This window comes from Elephas maximus, chromosome 27 (assembly GCF_024166365.1).
Source record: "Elephas maximus indicus isolate mEleMax1 chromosome 27, mEleMax1 primary haplotype, whole genome shotgun sequence".
NCBI classification, from domain to species: Eukaryota; Metazoa; Chordata; class Mammalia; order Proboscidea; family Elephantidae; genus Elephas; species Elephas maximus.
Window position 1 is genome coordinate 915,539 of NC_064845.1, and position 16,400 is coordinate 931,938.

Consider the following 16,400-nt stretch of genomic DNA (forward strand, 5'->3'; position numbering starts at 1 on the left):
TCACCCTTACAGGGCACCCTCCTCTCCTCTCCTCCAGTTCCTAGACCAGAGTTCCTCAATCTGCGACCCCTCCCACCTCTGATAGAAAGAATAGGGAAAGTGCAGCTGAGATGGGGTGGAATAAGCATTTGTTGTATACAATCATCCATTTGGATCCCACACAGATTTACTGTGAGCAAGTGGGAAGAGTCAGTGAAAGATCCTGCCTTCAGGGTCAAACACTATCTTTTGGGGCAAACAGATGTGAAAACTGGCCCTTATGTTTGGTGCGGCGAGTTTTACATCTGAGCAAGCACAGCACAGGAAACAGGGCCTCTAACCTCATCTACAGGTATAGGGGTCAGGACTCTAGCACATATTTTGGGGGGACACAATTCAAACCATAATAGCCATCAACAACATCACTAACTCCTATGATCAGTCTTCAGTTCTTATCTCACTTGACCCATAAACAGCATTTGACACAATTAGTCAACTCTCTCTTTCTGAAAATACTTTCTTATCTTGGCTTCCAGGACTCCCCGCCCTCTTGGTTTTCCTCTTACTTTACTGGCTGTTCTTTCGCTAGCTCCTCCTCTCCTCAACATCTTGATGTTAGAGCATCCCAGGACTCAGTTCTTGGACTCGCTTTGAATCTGTCTATATCCACTCCCTAGGTGTTCAATCAGGCTCATGGTTTTAAATATCATCTATCTGCTGATGCCTTTGAAATTTATATTCCCAGCCCGTACCTCTCCCTCAAATTCAAGACTTTCATGTCCAACTTTTTCCCTAACACCTCCATGTGCATGTTAATAAAAATAAATATCTCAAAAGTAACATGGATAAAATCCACCTCCTGACTTCCATCCCAAGCGTGTTACTCCTCAGTCTTCCCTATCTCGGTTTACAGTATCTCCATCCTTCTGGTTGCCCAAACCCAAAACCTTGAATTATCCTTGACTTCTGTATTTCTCTCACTGCTCCCATTGAATCTATCAGCATATTTTGCCCACTATACCTCCAAAGTACATCGAGGGTCCAACACTACATGATGACCCTTACCCAAAGTTTGTTGAGATCCACAAGGATTTGGTATGATATCAGCTGGCCATCAACTCAGTGCTGTGTGTAACTGGCTTCCATAGGCAGGTGTCCATCCGAACCCCAGGTTCAGGTCCTAGATCCTCGGTGGCTTTTGTCCACCAGCACAGGGTCTGCCTGCCTGGATGTCTACCTCCCCCTGTCTTCCCTACCCCTGTTCCTCTGGTTTCAGAGCTGTTTCAGGAATTGCATGTGATTCAACCTGGGCCAACTATTTGGAAAAGGGTCTTGTCTAGAGATGCCAGTTGTCACAGCTTGGGAAGAGTCAGCTTGGGAATGAAGGTGATTTTGAGGAAATGAGGGCCAAGGAATGTAGGGACAATCCCTGATGACAGTGCTGGGCTTTGCCGTGTCTGAAGCCAGACCAAACCTTGGAATTTTCACGTATGTGAGCCGTTCATTCTTTCCAGTCCCTCCAGCTGGAATTCTGTTTCTGTCCCTTGCAACTAAGACTCCTGACTAATTCACTCCCTCCTCAACTGTAGCTCCAGGAATGATTCTTCAGTGATTAATTGAGCCAGGTTGTCCATCCTGGGCCAGCAGCACACAGATCTTCTCAGCTGGAAAATTCTTAATGTCAATGACCCACACAGCACAGATTCAGCACCCATCTGAAAAATCTCCATGGAGTTATTTCTTAAAATAGGTTATTCACTTATTCAACAGAATTTTTTTTAAAAAAACCTACCATGTACCACATCCTTTCTAGGTGCCAGGATATATCAATGAACAAAAGAGGAAAGCCCCCTGCGTTCATGGAGGTTACATTCTAATGGGGGAGATTGGTAATAAAAATAATAAGAAACTGATATATGATGCAAGCAGGGCTGATATTCAGCAGGTATGTATTAGTATGCCAAAAACCCACTGCCGTTGAGTAGATTACAACTCAGGGCAACCCTGTAGGAAAGAGTAGAACTGCCCTATAGGGTTTCCAAGGAGCGCCTGGTGGATTCGAACTGCCGACCTGTCAGTTAGCAGCCAAGCTCTTAACTGTTGCACCACCAGGGCTCCACATATGTGTGTGTGTGTTTAGTATATTCACAGAGTTGTGCGCCACCACCAAGATTTTGTAACATTTTTGATCACCACCAAAAGAAACCCCACACTCATTAGCTACCACTCCCCAACCTCCCCATCCCCCCACCCCCAGCACTAAGCAACCACTAATCTACTTCCTGTCTCTATATATTTGCCTATTCTGGACATTTCGTATAAATGGAATCATAACATATGGGGTCTTTTGTAACTGGCTTCTTTCATTTAGCATTATGTTTTCAAGGTTCATCCATGTTGTAGCATGTATTAGTACTTCATTCCTTCTTGGGGCCCAATAATACTCCACTGCATGGATATATCACATTTTGTTTATCCACTCATCAGTGAATGGACGTTTGGGTTGTTTCCACCTTTTGGCTATTATGAATCATACTGCTATGAACATTACTGTACAAATTTTTGTGTGGACATATGTTTCCATTCCTCTTGGGTGTATACCTAAGAGCGGAATTGCTGGGTCAAATGGTCGCTCTGTGTTTAACTTTTTGAGTAACTGTCAGACTCTTTTCCAAAGTGGCTGTTCCATTTTACATTTTACACCAGCAGGGTATTAGGATTCTTTCTTCACACCCTCACTAACATTTGCTATTATCTGAGTTTTTTTTTCTAGTCATCCTAGTGGGTGTGAAGTGGTTTTCACACTGTGGTTTTGATTTGTCTTTCTCTGATGACTAATGATGTTGAGCATGTTTTCATGTGCTTATTGGCCATTTATATATCTTTTTTGGAGAAATGTGTATTGATATCCTTTGTCCATTTTTAAATTGGGTCATTTGTCTTTTTATTATTGGTTTATAAGAGTTCTTTCGGAGCACTGGTGGCATAGTGGTTAACTGCTCGGCTGTTAACCAAAAAGTCAGCAGTTCAAATCCATCAGCTGCTCCTCGGAAACCCTGTGGGGCAGTCCTACTCTGTCCTATAGGGTTGCTATGAGTCAGAATTGACTCCACGGCACCTAACAACAACAGGAAACCCTGGTGGCGTAGTGGTTAAGTGCTACAGCTGTTAACCAAAAGGTTGGCAGTTTGAATCCGCCAGGCACTCCTTGGAAACTCTATGGGGCAGTTCTACTCTGTCCTATAGGGTCGCTATGAGTCGGAATCGACTCGACGGCAGAGGGTTTGGTTTTTTGGGTTTAACAACAACAAACAGGAGTTCTTTATAGATTTTCGATTTGTATATACTTTCTCCCGTTCTGTGATTTATCTTTTCGGTTTCTTGATAGTGTCCTTTGAAGCACCAAAGTTTTAAAATTTTTTCATTGTGCTTTAGATGAAGGTTTCTAGAACAAATTAGTTTCTCATTAAACAATTAATACACATATTGTTTTTGTGGCATTGTTTGCCATCCCCACGACTTATCAACACTCTCCTCTTCTCAACCTTGGGTTCCCCGTTACCAGGTTTTGCATCCCCTCTTGCCTTCCTGTCCTTGTCCCTGGGCTGTTGTGCCCATTTAGTCTCATATACATAGTTAAGCTACATGTCTTATTATTGGTTTCATGGGCCTGTCTAATCTTTGGCTGAAGGGTGAACCTCAGGAGCGACTTCAGAACTGAGCTGAAAGGATGTCCAGGGGCCCTACTCTCAGGGTTGCTCCAGTATTTGTCAGACCAGTAAGTCTAGTCTTTTTTTGTGAGTTAGAATTTTGTTCTACATTTTTCTCCAGCTCTGTCCAGGACCCTTTATTGTGATCCCTGTCAGAGCAGTCAGTGGTGGTAACCAGGCACCATCTAGTTGTGCTGGACTGAGTCTGGTGGAGGCTGTGGTAGTTGGGACCACTAGACATTTTTGTAAAATCAACAGCAAAATTGAGAGGGACCAAAATGACAAATAGAAAAAAAACAGATATAACTCAGGGAACCGAAAGTTTTAAAGCGCTGACTGGTCTTTCTCTAAATCCTTGACCACTGAAACCTCAAGTGGCCCAGAGACTGCTCAGCTATTGGTCTGCTTCTCCCTCTGTGACTTACTTCCCTCCTCCCTGAGATGATGTATTTATATCTTTGCATCTCTTTTTCAGACCTGCAATGCAGCCTCCCCATCCTCACCCTCAGCCAATTATTGCTTCCTACTTCCCTGAAAAGTTAGAAGAGTAAAAGCTCCGGCCACAAGATTTACCCAGGTCCCTGATCCTGTGTCCATGTACTCTACCTTCTTCCTGTTACTAAGCAGGAGTTTTCCCTGCTCTTGGGATTTCCCTACCTGAGTCTTGAAATCAACTATTTCTCCAACAAGGCCTGGTCTGGAGAATATTTGGAAACTAAGATCCGGTGCTTAGTTGTTCGTTGCTTCTGGGGTGCTATTGGTTCTGGGCCTTCTTAATAGACAGAAATGGGGAATCTTTGTAAGTACACATATGTCTGTGCGTACATGTGTGCATATGCACGTACCCTACATACATGCACGTTGTTATAAAAACATACCTGCTTTTATAACTATCTATATATGCATTCTGGTTGGGGATATATGTATTAAATAAAGCTCCATGAGTTCACACCAATACATCCGATTCCAGTTCAATACCTCAGAATTATTTTTAGCATTTCCCCTTCTCTTATATACAAATCTCTTCTCTCTTAGCGAGAGAACTGCCTCCCATTATCTTCAATACAGTGATTTATGCACTCAGTCTCCTTGGCTTCCAAGCACCTCTGCTGCTGTCTTTGTGGCTACAAATACCTCCAAGAGAGGGGAAGAGGTGGGAAGGGGATGGAAGGGAAGGGGAAGGGAAGAAAGGAAAAGGAAATGAAGGGCTGCCTAATGGCTGTTTAACTAGGCTGTTCGGAAAGCAGGGAGTACGTATTTTTTAAGTTCTGTTTTTTAAACATTACTTTTTAATCCTTCTGGAATGTTTTTCTTTACAGTGTGAGGAAAGGATCTCTCTCAATCTTTTCCAAGAACAGCAACCCATTGTACTTGTTGAATAGTTTATCCTTCCCTTTGCTTTCATTATAGTTCCTCTGGCTGTGGTTTACGTAGGGATACAACTTGTTATGGGTTGAATTGTGTCCCCCCAAAATGTGTGTCAACTTGGCTAGACCATGATTCCCAGTATTGTATGACTGTCCACCATTTTTTCATCTGATGTGATTTTCCTGTGTGTTGTAAATCCCACCTCTATGATGTTAATCAGTCAGGATTAGAAGCAGTTATGTCAATGAGGGAGGACTCAATCTACAAGATTAGGTTGTGTCCTCTGGGTACTTCACTGTCCCTGGTTTATATTCCCACACCCTACCCACACACTTTTAGATTAAACTTTCTTCAATTAAAAAAAAAAGTTTAGGTTGTATCTTGAGTCAATCTCTTTTAAGATACAAAAGAGAGAATCAAGCAGAGAGACAGCAGGACCTCATGCTCATCAAGAAAGAAGCACTGGGGATATTGCGCATCCTTTGGACCTGGGGCTCCTGATCTGAGAAGCTCCTAGACCAGGGGAAGATTTATGACAAGGACCTTCCTCCAGAGCCGACAAAGATAGAAAGGCTTCCCCTGGAGCTGGCACCCTGAATTCATACCTCTAGCCTCCTAAACTGTAAGAGAATAAAATTCTGTTCATTGAAGCCATCCACTTGTGGTATTTCTGTTATAGCAGCATTTGATCACTAAGACACAACTCAAGAATTCAAGGACACTTCATGCCTCATGTTTGTACTACAACAGGGAAGTCAAGAACTGAGGACAGATTCCATCTTTCAAGTGCCATATAGTTGCTCCTCTTTCATGAGCCATAGGGACTTACTCGTCTCTGCTTCACTCTGCTTTCTCATTCTCTTATCCAGCTTCTTCTGTTTCCACATGGGCCTCCATGGTCACCAGCTTCTAGTCTGTCTTACCTGATCATTGAAGTATCCACCATTATCGGCTATGGAATATCACAATACCCAGATTTTGAGAGGGATAATCACTTGTCTCTGCCCAGAATAAACATTCAGTTCATCTTGAGGCAGACATCTACCTCTGGTCCAATCATCTTTGGCCAGGGCAGGGAGCAAAGTTACAGTGGAACTGGGCCACCTTTAGAGGGCTATAGATAAGATGGGGCAGCTTAAGAAGGGGTGAGTCTTTTGGAGGACCCTGAACACATCTGCTACATTCTATGGTTATACATGAAGTTCTTATAGGGCAGATTTTATCATTTTGTAGATTTTAAGAAATAAGGACATTTGGCAAACCCTTTATGAATCTGAAAATTAAGGATCAGTTTGGCTTCACAGACCAGCTGGTCTAAGTCCAGCACTTCAATATTTCAGGTGAGTAAACTGAGGTCCAGAGAGGAGAAGGGATTGATTCAGGTCTACATGTACAGTTGAGGAACTTCAGTGATGCAAACGATTAAACGCGTAGCTGCTAACTGAAAGGTTGGCAATTTGAATCCACCCAGCCATTCCGTGGAAGAAAGACCTGGATATCTGCTTCCACAAAGATTAAAGCCCAGGAAACTCTATGGGGAAGTTCTACTCTGTAACCCATGGGGTTGCCGTGAATCAAAAACAACTCAAAGATCAGTGGGATGAAGACCTCAAATTCTAGTGAAAAGACCAGACTTAATGGTCTGACTGAAACTAGAAGGACCGTGGAGGTCAGGGTCCCCAGACCTTCTGTTAGCCCAAGACAGGAACCATTCCTAAAGCTAACTCTTCAGACAGGGATTAGACTGGACTATAGGACAGAAAATGATACTGGTGAGGAGTGAGCTTCTTGGATCAAGTAGACACATGAGACTATGTGGGCAGCTCCCGTCTAGAGGGGAGATGAGAAAGCAGAGGGAGACAGAAGCTGGCTGGATGGACACGGGGAATACAGAGTGGAGAGAAGGAGTGTGCTGTCTCATTCAGGGGAGAGCAACTAGGAGTATACAGCAAAGTGTATATAAATTTTTGTATGAGAGACTGACTTGATTTGTAAACTTTTGCTTAAAGTACAATAAAAATTAAAAAAAAAAAAAAAAACAACTCAAAGACACCTAACAACAACTCATGTACTGTCAGTGACAGAGCTGGGATTAGAACTAGGGATGATACTAGGATGAGGGAAGTGAGGCATCTAGGATGCAAAACTTAAGGAAGCACTCACTCTGAGAGTCATGCAAGTGTTGTAGGTGCCTCCCCTGCCTCACCCTAAACCCGGCCCAGATTAGAACTCTAGTGTCCTGCTGACCAGCAGGAAGAGATCACATCTGGCTTGGGGGGTTTGAAGAAGGAGGACTTATGGGAAACTTTCCAGGGAGAAGCAAGTTCCTGAGGCAGGCTGGTTAAGCTAGGTCCCCCAAAGAGAAGGATCTGGCAGCTTGGGGTGGTTGTTCATTGGAGAAGCCTGAGTTATCCTGTGTACACAGAGCAATGAGGGCACCTCAAGTCTGGGTGTAGAGTTCTTTGCCTGGGTTATGTTTAGCTGGTTGCTGAGGGTTGCAGCTTTTCTGAGACCTGGTGATGGATACTTCTCTGTTCCCCTCTCATAAAAATAGGCCTTCAGTCCAACCAGACCTGCCTTGTAGGACCTGTTCTTGCAGAAGTGGGACATGTAGGGTTTAAAGCCTCCTGTCTAGTGTCTGCTTCCTTCATGCAGTGCTGCTTACTAAGAATTTTACCATGGGGTGGTTTTAAGAAAGTTATCGCTAACTGTGTTGTTGGTTGAGGCAAAGAATCACCAAGATGGTCAGCAAAACACATACTAAATAAAGAAGAGAAGAGCAGAACAGAAATACCCTGAACCGCTTTGCAACACTTCCTTTGTGACTACATTGGTCCAAAGCACCATTGTTTCTTACCTGGACTCTTGCCCCAACTCTCATTTTGATCTGATGCACTCTCAACAAGGCAGCCAGAGAGACCTATTAAAATATAAATCAGACAAGAAAACGAAACGAAAAGCATCTAGCTTGGAAAGGAAGAAGTAAAACGATATCTACTCATGGATGACATAATCTTGTATATAGAAAATCCTAAGGAATCCACTAAAAATCTACACTAGGACTAATAAGTGAATTCAGCAGAGTTGCAGGAAACAAGATTAAAATACAAAAACCAATTGTAGTTCTATACACTTGCAATAAACAATCCAAAAATGAAATTAAGAAAAGACTTCTATTTACAACAGCATCTAAAACAAACAACTTAGAAATAAATTTAACAAAGGAAGGGCAAAACTAATACCCTAAAAACTATAAAACATTATTGAAGGAAATTAAAGATCTAAATAAATGGAAAGACATGTTATGTTCAGAAATCAGAAGACTTAGTATTGTTGGCAACACTAATAATAATAAGATGGCAATACTCCACATATCGATCTACAGATCCCATGTAGCCCCTATCAGAAGCCAGCTGGCTTCTTTGTAGAAACTGACAAGCTGATACTAAAATTCACGAGGAAACTCAGCAGACCTAGGATAGCCAAAACGATCTTAAAAAAGAACCAAGTTGAGAATTCACACTTTCCTACTTCAAAATAACAAGATAAAGCAATCAAGACAGTGTGGTACTGGCATAAGGGTAGACATACAGATTAATAGAATAGAATTGAGAGTCCAGAAATAAACCCCTGTATCTATACTCAATTGCTTTTTTTTAAATAATATTTTAATGTGTTTTCAGTGAAGATTTACACAGCAGTTTAGGTTCCCATTCAACAATTTCTACATAAGTTGTGCAGTGAGATTGGTTACATTCTTCACAATGCATGAACTTTTTCATTACTTCTGGTTGCTCCCTTTCCTTTGATCTAGTTTACCTCCTCCCTTGTCTTCTCATTTTGTTTTAAAGTAATCATTGACTCTTTGGCCTCATATAGATGATTTTACTCACGGGTGATATTCTTTATTTTGTGAGCCAATCTAATATTTAGTTAGCAGGTGAACTCAGTTCAAGGTTTAAAGAGTATCTCAGGACAGTCGTATCACAGAGTCCACCAGTCTCAATCAGTCCAGTAAGTCTGGATTTTTTAAGAATTTGAGGTTTCAGTTCACATTTTTCTCCCATTCTATCAGGATCCATGTTTTGTGTCCCTGATCATAACAGTCACAGTGGTAGCCAAGCACCACCTAGTTCCTCCAGTCTCAGGGTAGATGAGGCCATGGTTCACATAGACTATTAGTCCCATAGACTAGTTTCTTCTTTGAGCCTCTTGTTTCCTTATTTCTTTTTTGCTCCAGATGAGTAGAGACCAATAGTTGTATTTTAGATGGCCACTTGCAAGGTTTTAAAACTCCAGACACTACTCATTAAACTAAGATGTAGAACATAAACTTTATGGACTATGTTACACCAACTGACCCAATTGTGCCATGAGTATGGTCCTAAATCATCAAACTCAGAAAACCAATCCTTGGAAGTGTTCGGTTATGTCTAAGAAGTATCTGTAACTGTGCCCCCATGTGCTTTATCAAATACATGAATATACAGTATACGCACACACAATATGCATGTTGTTGTTGTTAGTTGCCATCGAGTCGGTTCTGACTTATAGTAACACTATGTACAACAGAAAGAAACACTGCCCAGTCCTGCACCATCCATCCTCACAATCCTTGCTATGCTTCAGCCTATTGTTGCAGCCACTGTGTCAATCCAACATGTTGAGGGTCTTCCTCTCTTTTGCTAACCAAGCATGATTGTCTTTTCCAGGGATTGGTCCCTCCTGATAACATGTCCAAAGTAAGTGAGACAAAGTCTCACCAGTCTCACTTCTAAGGAGCGTTCTAACTGCACTTGTTCCAAGGCAGATTTGTTTGTTCTTTTGGCAGTCCATGGTATAGTCAATATTCTTCGCCAACATTGTAATTCCAAGGCACCAATTCTTCTGTGGTCTTCCTTATTCATCGCCCAGCTTTCGCATGCATACGAGGTGATTGAAAACATCATGGCTTGAGTCAGGTACACCTTAGTGCTTAAAGTGACATCTTTGCTTTTTAACACTTTAAAGAGGTCTTTTGCAGCAGATTTGCCCAATGCAATAGGTCATTTGATTTCTTGACTGCTGCTTCCATGGGTGTTGACTGTAGATCCAAGTAAAATGAAATCCTGGACAACTTCTATCTTTTCTCCATTTATGATGATGTTGCTTACTGGCCCAGTTGTGAGGATTGTTGTTTTCTTTATGTTGTGGTGTAATCCATACTGAAAGCTGTCGACTTTGACCTTCATCAGTAACTGCTTCAAGTCCTCTTCACTTTCAGCAAGCAAAGTTGTGTCATTTCCACAACTCAGTTTGTTAATGAGTCTTCCTCCAGCCCTGATGCCCCGTTCTTCTTCACATAGTCCAGCTTCTCGGATTACTTGTTCAGCATACAGTTCGAATAACTATGGTGAAAGGATACAACCCTGACGCACACCTTTCCTGATTTTAACCACACAGTATCCCCTTGTTCTGTTCAAAAAACTGCCTCTTGATCTATGTACAGGTTCCTCATGAGCACAATTAAGTGTTCTGGAATTTCCATTCTTTGCAACGTTATCCATAATTTGTTATGAGCCACACAGTTGAATGCCTTTGCATAGTCAATAAAACACAGGTAAACATCTTTCTGATACTCTCTGCTTTCAGCCAGGATCCATCTGACAACAGCAATGATATCCCTTGTTTCACATCCTCTTCTGTATCCAGCTTGAATTTCTGGCAGTTCCCTGTCGACATATTGCTGCAGCCACTTTTGAATGATCTTCAGCAAAATATTACTTGTGTGTGACAATGATATTGTTCGATAATTTCCGCATTCTGTTGGATCACCTTTCTTTGGAATAGGCATAAATATGGATCTCTTCCAGTCAGTTGGCCAGGTAGCTGTCTTCCAAATTTCTCGGCATAGACGAGTGAGCACTTAGAGCACTGCATCCGTCTGTTGAAACGTCTCCATTGGTATTCTCTCAGTTCCTGGAGCCTTGTTTTTTGCCAACGTCTTCAGTGCAACTTGGACTTCTTCCCTCAGTACCATCAGTCCTTAATCATATGCTACATTCTAAAATGATTGAACGTTGACCAATTCTTTTTGGTACAGTGACCCTCTACTGGATAACCATATGCAAAAGAAAGAAGTTGGACCCTTACCCCCACACCATACACAAAAATTAACTCAAAATGGATCAAAGGCCTAAATGTAAGAGCCAAAACTATAAAAGTCTTAGAAGAAAACATAGATGCAAATCTTTACGACCTTGGATTTGGCAATGGATTCTTAGACATAACACCAAAAGCACGACCAACAAAAAAAATGATAATAAATTGAGTTTCATCAAAATTTAAAACTTTTGGTAAGATTAGTCCAAAGGACTAACGGACCACAGCTACCACAGCCTCCACCAGACTGAGTCCAGTACAACCGGATGGTGCCCGGCTACCACCTTAACATCACAGCCTCTGTGGCAAAGGTTATTCAATATATGAAAACCAATCAATATAATACACTACCTTAAGGGAATAAAAGAAAAAAAAAGATTATTCAATTAATACAAAAAAGGATTTGAAAAAATCCAGCACACTTTCATGATTTAAAAAAACCCTCAGTAAACCAGGAATAGAAGGAAACGTCCTCAACATGCTGAAGTGAGTTCATAAAAACCCACAGCCAACATTATACTCCATGGTGAAGGACTGCAAGCTTCTCCCCTAAGGTCAGGGACAATACAAGGATGTTGACTTTTGCCACTTTTATTCTAAAGTACTAGAAGTTCTAGCCAGAGAAATTCAGCAAGAAAAAGAAATGAAAGCCATCCAAATTGGAAAGGAAGAAGTAAAATTATTTCTGTTTGCAGATGGCATGATCTTACATGTATAAAACCCTAAAGAATCCATAAGAAAACCACTAGAGCTAATCAATGAATTCAGCAAAGCTTCAAGATATAAAGTAAAAACAAAAATCAGCTGTATGTCTATACACCAGCAATGAAAAACCCCAAAAAGAGATTAACTATGGTCTCAACTCACCTGGAGCAAAAGAGAATGAAGGAAACCAAAACCCAAAGAAGAAACTGGTCCACAGGACTAATAGTCCACACGAACCATAGCCTCTTCTAACCTGAGACCAGAAGAACTAGATGGTACCCGGCTACCACTGCTGACCTTTCTGACCAGGGACACAATAGAAAGTCTCGGATAGAACGAGAGAAAAACGTAGAAAAAAATTCAAATTCCTAAAAATGGCCAGACCTACTGGACCAATAGAGACTAAAGGAACCCCTGAAACAATCACCCTAAGATACCCTTTGAACTTGGCACTGAAGCTACTCCTGGAGGTCACTTGTCAACCACACAACATATTGTTGTTGTTGTTGTTAGGCGCCATCGAGTCGGTTCCGACTCATCGTGACCTTATACACAACAGAACGAAACACTGCCCGGTCCTGCGCCATCCTTACAATTGTTATGCTTGAGCCTATTATTGCAGCCACTGTGTTAATCCACCTCATTGAGGGTCTTCCTCTTTTCCACTGACCCTGTACTCTGCCAAGCATGATGTCCTTCTCCAGGGACTGATCCCTCCTGACAGCATGTCCAATGTATGTAAGACGCAGTCTCGCTATCCTTGCTTCTAGGAGCATTCTGGCCACACTTCTTCCAAGACAGATTTGTTCGTTGTTTTGGCAGTCCATGGTATATTCAATATTCTTCACCAACACCACAATTCAAAGGCGTCAACTCTTCTTTGGTCTTCCTTATTCATTGTCCAGCTTTCACATGCATATGATGTGATTGAAAATACCATGGCTTGGGTCAGGCGCACCTTAGTCTTCAGGGTGACATCTTTGCTCTTTAACACTTTGAAGAGGTCCTTTGCAGCAGATTTGCCCAGTGCAACGTGTCTTTTGATTTCTTGACTGCTGCTTCCATGGCTGTTGATTGCGGATCCAAGTCAAATGAAATCCTTGACAACTTCGATCTTTTCTCCGTTTATCGTGATGTTGCTTATTGGTCCAGTTGTGAGGATTTTTGTTTTCTTTATGTTGAGGTGTAATCCATACTGAAGGTTGTGGTCTTTGATCTTCATTAGTAAGTGCTTCAAGTCCTCTTCACTTTCAGCAAGCAAGGTTGTGTCATCTGCACAACACAGGTTGTCAATGAGTCATCCTCCAATCTTAATGCCCCGTTCTTCTTCATATAGTCCAGCTTCTCGTATTATTTGTTCAGCATACAGATTAAATAGGTATGGTGAAAGAATACAACCCTGATGCACACCTTTCCTGACTTTAAACCAATCAGTATCCCGTTGTTCTGTCCGAAAAACTGCCTCTTGACCCATGTAAAGGTTCCTCAGGAGCACAATTAAGTGTTCTGGAATTCCCATTCTTCCCACTGTTATCCATAGTTTGTTATGATCCACACAGTCAAATCCCTTTGCATAATCAATAAAACACAGCTAAACATCCTTCTGGTATTCTCTGCTTTCAGCCAGGATCCATCTAACATCAGCAGTGATATCCCTGGTTCCACGTCCTCTTCTGAAACCAGCCTGAATTTCTGGCAGTTCCCTGTCGATACACTGCTGCAGCCGTTTTTGAATGATCCTCAGCAGAATTTTGCTTGTGTGTGATATTAATGATACTGTTCTATAATTTCCACATTCGGTTGGATCACCTTTCTTGGGAATAGGCATAAATATGGATCTCTTCCAGTCAGTTGGCCAGGAAGCTGTCTTCCGTATTTCTTGGCATAGATGAGTGAGCATCTCCAGCGCTGCATGTCTTTGTTGAAACATCTCAATTGATATTCCATCAATTCCTGGAGCCTTGTTTTTCGCCAATGCCTTCAGACTAGCTTGGACTTCTTCCTTCAGTACCATCGGTTCCTGATCATATGCCACCTCTTGAAATGGTTGAATATCGACTAATTCTTTTTGGTATAATGACTCTGTGTATTCCTTCCATCTTCTTTTCATGCTTCCTGCATCATTTAATATTTTCCCCATAGAATCCTTCACTATTGCAACTCGAGGCTTGCAATTTTTCTTCAGTTCTTTCAGCTTGAGAAACACCGAGCGTGTTCTTCCCTTTTGGTTTTCCACCTCCAGCTCTTTGCACATGTCATTGTAATACTTAATTTTGTCTTCTCGAAAGGCCCTTTGAAATCTTCTGTTTAGTTCTTTAACTTCATGAATTCTTCCTTTTGTTTTAGCTGCTCAATGCTCAAGAGCAAGTTTCAGAGTCTCCTCTGACACCCACCTTGGTCTTTTCTTTCTTTCCTGTCTTTTCAGTGACCTCTTGCTTTCTTCACGGATGATGTCCTTGATGTCATTCCACAACTCTTCAGTCACTAGTGTTCAATGCGTCAAATCTATTCTTGAGACGGTCTCTAAATTCAGGTGGGATATACTCAAGGTCATATCTTGGCTCTCATGGACTTGCTCTGATTTTCTTCAGTTTCAGCTTGAACTTGCATATGAGCAATTGATGGTCTGTTCCACAGTCGGCCCCCGGCCTTGTTCTGACTGATGATATTGAGCTTTTCCATCGTCTCTTTCCACAGATGGAGTCAATTTGATTTCTGTGTGTTCCATCTGGCGAGGTCCACGTGTACAGTCACCGTTTATGTTGGTGAAAGAAGGTATTTGCAATGAAGAAGTTGTTGGTCTTGGAAAATTCTATCATTCCATCTCCAGCATTGTTTCTATCACCAAGGCCATATTTTCCAACTACTGATCCTTCTTCTTTGTTTCCAACTTTCGCATTCCAATTGCCAGTAATTATCAATGCATCTTGATTGCAAGTTCAATCAATTTCAGACTGTAGCAGCTGATAAAAATCTTCTATTTCTTCATCTTTGGCTCTAGTGGTTGGTGCGTAACTTTGAATAATAGTCGTATTAACTGGTCTTACTTGTTTAACTGGTCTTACTTGTAGACATATGGATATTATCCTATCATTGACAGTGTTGTACTTCAGGATAGATCTTGAAACTTTCTCTTTGACGATGAATGCAACACCATTCCTCTTCGAGTTGTCATTCCCAGCATAGTAGACTATGTGATTGTCCGATTCAAAATGGCCACTAGCAGTCCATTTCAGCTCACTAATGCCTAGGATATCGATGTTTACACGTTCCATTTCATTTTTGACGATTTCCAATTTTCCTAGATTCATACTTCGTACATTCCAGGTTCCGATTATTAATGGATGTTTGCAGCTATTTCTTCTCATTTTGAGTCATGCCACATCAGCAAATGAAGGTCCCGAAAGCTTTACTCCATCCACGTCATTAAGGTCGACTCTACTTTGAGGAGGCAGCTCTTCCCCAGTCATCTTTTGAGTGCCTTCCAACCTGGGGGGCTCATCTTCCAGCACTATATCAGACCATGTTCCGGTGCTATTCATAAGGTTTCTACTGGCTGATGGTTTTCGAAAGTAGACTTCCGGGTCCTTCTTCCTAGTCTGTGTTAGTCTGGAAGCTCAGCTGAAACCTGACCTCCATGGGTGACCCTGCTGGTATCTGAACACCGGTGGCATAGCTTCCAGCATCACAGCAACATGCAAGCTCCCACAGTACGGACAAACTGACAGACACGTGGGGGAAATAACAGACTGGCTTATAAAATAAACAATATCACCCATGAGTAATGTGCTCCCTTAAACAATCAACTATATGAGGCTAAACGATCAACATTTACCCAAAAGCAAAGCTGAGAAGGCAAGGAGGGGAAGGGAAGCTAGACCAATGGAAACAGAACAGACAGGATGGAAATAATGAGAACGCTGACACAGTGTGAAAACTGTAACCAACGGCCTGGAAAATTTGTATAAAAATTGTTAAATGGGAATCTAATTTGTTATGTAAACTTTCATCTAAAACACCATACAATATTAAAAAGAAAACAATTCCATTTATAATAGCATCAAAAAGAATAAAACACTTTGGAAAAAAAATCAACCGAGGCCATAAAGGGTCACTTGATGAAGTGCTGCCACCTCCTGGAAACTGAAGATATTGCAGCCATTTCAAACGCTCCCCACTAACCTTTTGGCGAAAAGGTTAAGTACTGGACTACTAACCAAAACGTTGGCGGTTCAAACCCACCCAGAGATGTCCCGGAAGTAAGGACTGGCGACCTGCTTCCGAAAGGTCATAGCCTTTAAAACCCACGGAGAGCAGTTGTACTGTGGGCACTTAAGGTCGTCATGAGTCAGATTTGACTCCGTCGTGACCATGAACAATTCTCTCTTGCCAGAAAGCACTCTCTCTTTACAAGACATTCTCCCGATGGTTGATTTCTTGGTTTTAACAAAAGTCCTTACCCTGTATTGATTCCCACTGACCAGTGAGAGTTCTGAG